Source organism: Salvia hispanica, chromosome 3 (assembly GCF_029641045.1).
Source record: "Salvia hispanica isolate PSC_SH4W2 chromosome 3, Shi_PSC_v1, whole genome shotgun sequence".
Taxonomy (NCBI): Eukaryota; Viridiplantae; Streptophyta; class Magnoliopsida; order Lamiales; family Lamiaceae; genus Salvia; species Salvia hispanica.
In genome coordinates this window covers 18,990,931-18,996,930 of record NC_142694.1, presented here as the reverse complement: position 1 = coordinate 18,996,930, position 6,000 = coordinate 18,990,931, and the positions used below count along the sequence as shown (strand labels likewise).

General features: G+C 30.0%; 1 pseudogene across 1 annotated transcript; it reads left to right on the top strand.

The window, feature by feature from the left end:
• The first annotated feature begins 206 nt into the window (after positions 1 to 206).
• Positions 207 to 1,475, top strand: LOC125212025 (uncharacterized; annotated as a pseudogene). Its single transcript, XR_016136572.1, has 2 exons — positions 207 to 865; positions 976 to 1,475. The product of XR_016136572.1 is annotated as an uncharacterized LOC125212025 (transcript).
• Positions 1,476 to 6,000: the final 4,525 nt, after the last annotated feature.

Sequence of the window (6,000 nt, the reverse complement as noted above, 5' to 3'; positions counted from 1 at the left end):
TTAGACTTTGATAAAACTTAATAATTTAAATGATTGTTTATCCAGTTTTTAAAAATGAAATAAACTCTTGGACTGAAAAAAGGCTGGAATATTATATTCTCAAAACCATAGTACATTAAATATATATATACAGTATTAGAAATGGAGTGAAAAATAAAAAATAAAGAAAATAAAGATCATGATATAATTTCCTTCAACCAATAAAGAACGGTTTCTTCTTCCTCTTCCCACACCTTCTTCCTTCTCTCTCTCTCTCTCTCTCACACACACACACACACATCAGTTACCACTTTCTCTCTCATCTCTCCGCAACCGGAAATTCCTTTTTCCTTTTCTCCCTATCTCCCTGGTTCTCGAATCATATTCCTATTTCCTCTCTATATCTTTATCTCACGCCAAAATCTCCAAATCATAAAATCGGTGCGTTTTTTCCTCCTAGAAATCGAAATTAACGATGAGAAGATGTGAGCTCTGCAAAGCGAAGGCGCGGATGTACTGCGCCTCGGATCGGGCGAGATTGTGCTGGAACTGCGACGCCGCCGTGCACTCCGCCAACTTCCTCGTGGCGCGCCATTCCAGGAGCCTTCTCTGCGACGTCTGCCAGTCTCCGACGCCGTGGACGGCCTCCGGCGGCAAGCTCGCCCCCACCGTCGCCGTCTGCGAACAATGCGCCGGCCAAGAGCGCTGCGAAAACGGCGGCGGCGGAGAATCGGAGGCGGAGGAGGAGCAGGAAGCTGAGGAAGAGGAGAATCAGGTCGTTCCGTGGTCGTCGACGCCGCCGCCGCCGCCTGAGAGCTCCTCCAGCGGCGATGAGTCGGTTGACGCCGAAGACGTCGTCGTTTCGCGTAAGCTGTTGCGAATTGAGGTTTGCTCTTTTTGATTTTGCTTTTTTCAGCTTTTGAGGAATCAGATTCGGAAAATTTAATTTACGTTCTCGTGAATGAGCTGTGATTCGATCCATTGTGATAACGGCAGGCAGATCGGAGCTGCGAGCCATCTCGTCTAAATATCCGTGCTCCTCCGCCTTATGCGGCGGTGGAAGCGGCGTCTAGAAGTAAACCGCCACCGCTTTAAACAGTTCGTACACCGGATTCGGGTCGAGTTAATGTGTTTGGATCGGAGATTTTGGATTCGCTGCGGCGACTTCACCGGGAAGAAACTGGTTCAGGTCAGGAAATGGCTGAATTTTTCTGCGATTATTTGGGACCGTCGATCTGAATTTGTAGGCGTTGATTTTAGCCGTTGAGATTTGGATTTACTGACAAAAAATAGCTAAATTATTTAGATTTGAGATTTCGATTGGGTTTGGATTGTGATTTGGGGTTAATATCATGATTAGGGTTAATATTTCCTTTTTCTTTTCAAAATTATAAGCTGAGATTTTGATTTTCGGAATCCACTTTTAATTTTGTATAATTAGTTCTTTGTAATTTGATGTTTGTGAATCATTGAATATACAAATTTGTTCGTTATTATGCATCGATTTATACGCATATATTCTCTACAATAAACTACTTCTCCATATACACGTAAAAAGGTGAGATATTTGTTTTTTTTAATTAACCATTTTATTGGATTATGAATAGTATGTGGAAGTTTCTTTATTTATGCCATGAATAATTATGATAAGTTGTACGAGATCAATAATATTGTACTACAATCTTAATTTCTGTTATTTTATTTTACTTGAAAATCACTAACTACAAGCACAAGTGAACAAGCACATATGTATACATATAGAATCGTAATTAATATAAAACTAAAATTAATAATCAACTTTGTGATGAAATACTATGAAATAGCAACTAGGATTGGTATTAGCTAGACAATCGAATTTGATTAATTATAATCATTAATATAGTAATTATGTCAATTAATTAGCAATCAACGATGTAATGTTTTTCTGATTTTGCAAAATTTTACTTAATTTACACGAGTTGACTTATAAATGATGTCTGTACATTTTATTGTTCCATAAGTATAATAGTAATACACTAATTTATTAAGTTTTATTGACACATGTTTTTGAATGAAACGGAAATCCCATAATATCTCAAGAAAATGGAAGGTTGTATACCAACACGACTATGTCTATGCTCACTGTTACACTTACAAAAAACTAGTAAACGTGTTTGAAAGAAAAGAAAAAACACATTTTGTCACATTCATACCTAAGCCAAGTGTGTACCAACCAATATTAGATACTAGTATCATACATGAATAACGTCCGACGCATATTTTTGTAAAGAGTGAACAACGTAAATGGTACCTGATCTTTTACTTTCGCACATAAATGATACATGATTTTTATTTTATATCATTTTTGGTACCTATTAATCAACTTTTTGGTAACTAATGCAATTTTCTCCCCAAAATACCCTCTATACAAATTCATTTGTCCATTTGTATCACAAAGGATATTTTAGGCATTGACAAAACCAGTACCAAATGTGATATTATAATATCTTTTCTCATTCTCCTCACTCTTTATACTATTTTTATTCATCAATATTAATATTATTATTTTGATGTTATAAATTAATAATTAATTTTTTTTAATATGATTTAAATATACTTCATTATAATTATAGTTATAATTATATTTAATTATTATAATAATATTATTGTTATAATAGTAAAAACTAGTACTAGTAATTAATAAATAATAATAATTATTATTTTATAGTATTAAATTAATAACTAATCAATATAGTTTTAATCAAAATTTAAAATTGTGAATTGTATTCATAGTGATAAAGAGTTGAATATTTTTAGTTAGGTGTTTCAACCCTAAAATGAGTATAAATAATTTAATTATAAATATTCAATTGATTCAATTACTCTAAATAATTAATTTAATTAGGTGTTTTGTTATTTATTTATATTATGAATGCAATTAGATGTATGTATAAAATACTAAAAAGAAAGAAGAAAGAGAAGAGAAAAGAAAAAAGAGGAAACATAAACTAAGGAGAAAAAGAAAGAAGAAAGGAAGATAAATACTAAAAAGAAAGAAGAAAATGAATAAAAGAAGAAGAAGAATAAACTAAAGAAGAAAAAAAGGAATCAGAAAGAAAGAAAAAAAATCACATATTTAGTTCTATTTAATTGAAATTTCCAAAAATATACTTTAACAAAAAAATCACATGTTTGGTACCTAGGGTTATTTTTGTAATGGGGTACCAAAAACGATATAAAATAAAGATCAGATACCATTTATGTGCGAAAGTGAAAGATCAGGTACCATTTACGTAGTTCGCTCTTTTGTAAATAAATAACAAGCAAACACAATCCTCCCATTGCTTGAAGGTATTTCGAATTTAGAAATAATTATTACTCCCTTCATACTTTAAAATTTGTTACTTATTTCCATTTTCATCTGTTCCTAAAAATTCTTCACCTTTCACTTTTAATCTACATTTTACTAACTCAATACACTCACATTTTATTATAAATTAAAATATAAATAGGATTCTGGATTCACATGCCACTAATTTGAATTAAAGTATGCATTAATTACATTTTATGGTTCAAATTTTTTAAGAAATTATACACAAAAACCATAATATTATGCACGTTCCCTATACTATATGTATGTCTATACTTTTTAATTAAAAACATAAATAAATTACTTTTTTTCTCAAATAAATCAATTTTTAGTTATATAAAATTTGGTTGCATAGAGTTGTTGTTCTTAAAATTATTAAAGTACAAAACCAAAAACATCTAACGCCGAGTGATGTGACTAAAACGACAGCTTACAGTTAAAAAGATAGATTAGAGCTTTTCATAATACCATAATTAAGCTTATTTAAAATTATTACTATTACTTAATATTTAAAAAACGACTGCAGCTGACAGCCACTAATTCTCCCATTTGAATTGAAATCACATATTCTACTAAGCTTTATTATTATAATTTTGATACATCCTATGATATTAGCTTCATTTTTAAATATTTTCCTTGAAAAATATCTAGATTGCTATTAGCTAATTTGACTAACGAAAGCTATATCTCAACTTTAAATTAATTTAATCACCAAATTATGGCCGGCGATTACTTCTAGTGGCTTAAACTTTTTCTGCAACTGTTGAAGAATCGACTTTTTTATTTTATATTATTGTTTTGGGATTGAGTTGATCTTATGTCTAGCTGTATGACTTAAATGTCGGCTTATAATTTTTTTTATTAAGATGTGTATTGTACGACTTAATTATGACCATTAATCGCTCATGCTACATCTCTAGTTTATATATTCTATTCGAAAATATCTCCATTATTTTAATATACATAGATCCAATTAGATTAGACTTGTCAAATTTTTAGGGGATTTTATGTATAGTGGTTCTTTAATTTGTCTTTCTTTTATGCATTGCTAATTTTAATAATAGATTTTAGTTAATTAAATTGATGGGATTATGGATATGGGACCTAATTGGACTTCGATTAAAAATTTACTTTATTGCTTCTTTACATACACCACACATTCTTTTGGCTCAAATAAATTATGATGATTTGATTGGCGTTACATCGTTTCAATATTTTCCTATTATAAATAAACCAATAAGTAATTATGATGTCGAGAGACCAGACTAGGGAGTATTTGAAGCTTTAATATCCTTGCACAAATAGTAGTTTGACTAAACTAAATCAATATGCATAGACCATAATACTCCTTCATTCTCTTATTCCGTTCCTTGTTAAGTGATTTAGTATACATTGTAATTCGTGATCAAGGAAGTAATCTTACAAAGTCAGTTACTGATTTTTTTTATTATTTTTTTTTTCATTTAGGAGGTTCTATAATTGGAAACTTATTGGGTAGAAAGTGGAGTACTAATCTACGGATCAGAATGTTCTCTTTTCTTTTTATTTAAAATGGATATTGTATAGTTTGTGAATGTATTAATCATTTAAAATTTTACTATACATAATACACTCCATACAAAAAATGACAAGCATTTGGATTCAAGCCAACTCCGTGCTCCCCAACTACAATCACACATTATTTTACGTATGAATACTGCAATAAATATATAAGTATAACATATTAACATTGTAGATTCAAAATAAAACTATGGTACTTTGAAATGGAAATTTTGTACTATGAGAAAAAGGTGTGGTCTCAAATTCTTGGTGCCCCCACCTTACTTATAATCTCAATACTCAATAAATATTACCTGTACAATTTTGTAGTACTTACTTTCATCAATGGCAATAAATATGAACAATATTATTGGAGTGAAAGATTAAAAAATGAAATATGGGCCACTGTTTTGTGGTTGAAAATTGTTTTAGGTGAATTGATGTGGCTGCTATGGTTATGTTGTGTGGGCTAAAATTCAAGACCTCTCAACAACTCTTAAGATATTTTTAATTTGCTCTATTTTTTTATTTTTTACATAGACAACTCGTACACTATTCATGAAAACTTTCCAAAAGTCCATCTTAATATTTTAATTACTTTATATTCATAAATATAAAAATTATTATTGAGATTGTCAAATTTACATACTAAAAAAAACAATGTCTGATGTGTTCCAAATAATAATTTACTTATGAGATTAGAATAAAAAAAATGTGTTAAAAAGTACTTACGTTAACAAAATACTGGAGATGTTTATAAATGTTTTTCGTAATAAGAAAATTTGGTGAGAGTTGGGTTACCATCATCAATAACATTTTTCTAAAATCGTGTATGATTTTATTTTATACAGTGACTTAAGAACTCATTTCATATAAGTTACATCAGCATCATCAACGAGAACTGATGTTAAAGTCATTATCAACTTTATCTTATAAAAAACTAAAATCAGCTCACAATATTAAAGAATTCGGAGTATATTAGAACTATACCAAATATCTATAGATTACACTACACGATCATATATGGAGAATAAATATTTTCTTTTATTTAACAGCTAGACGCTAGTTACGTCTTATTCGTCATATATTAAAGAGTATATGTTCATGATTTTATCATATATTTTAAGATTATA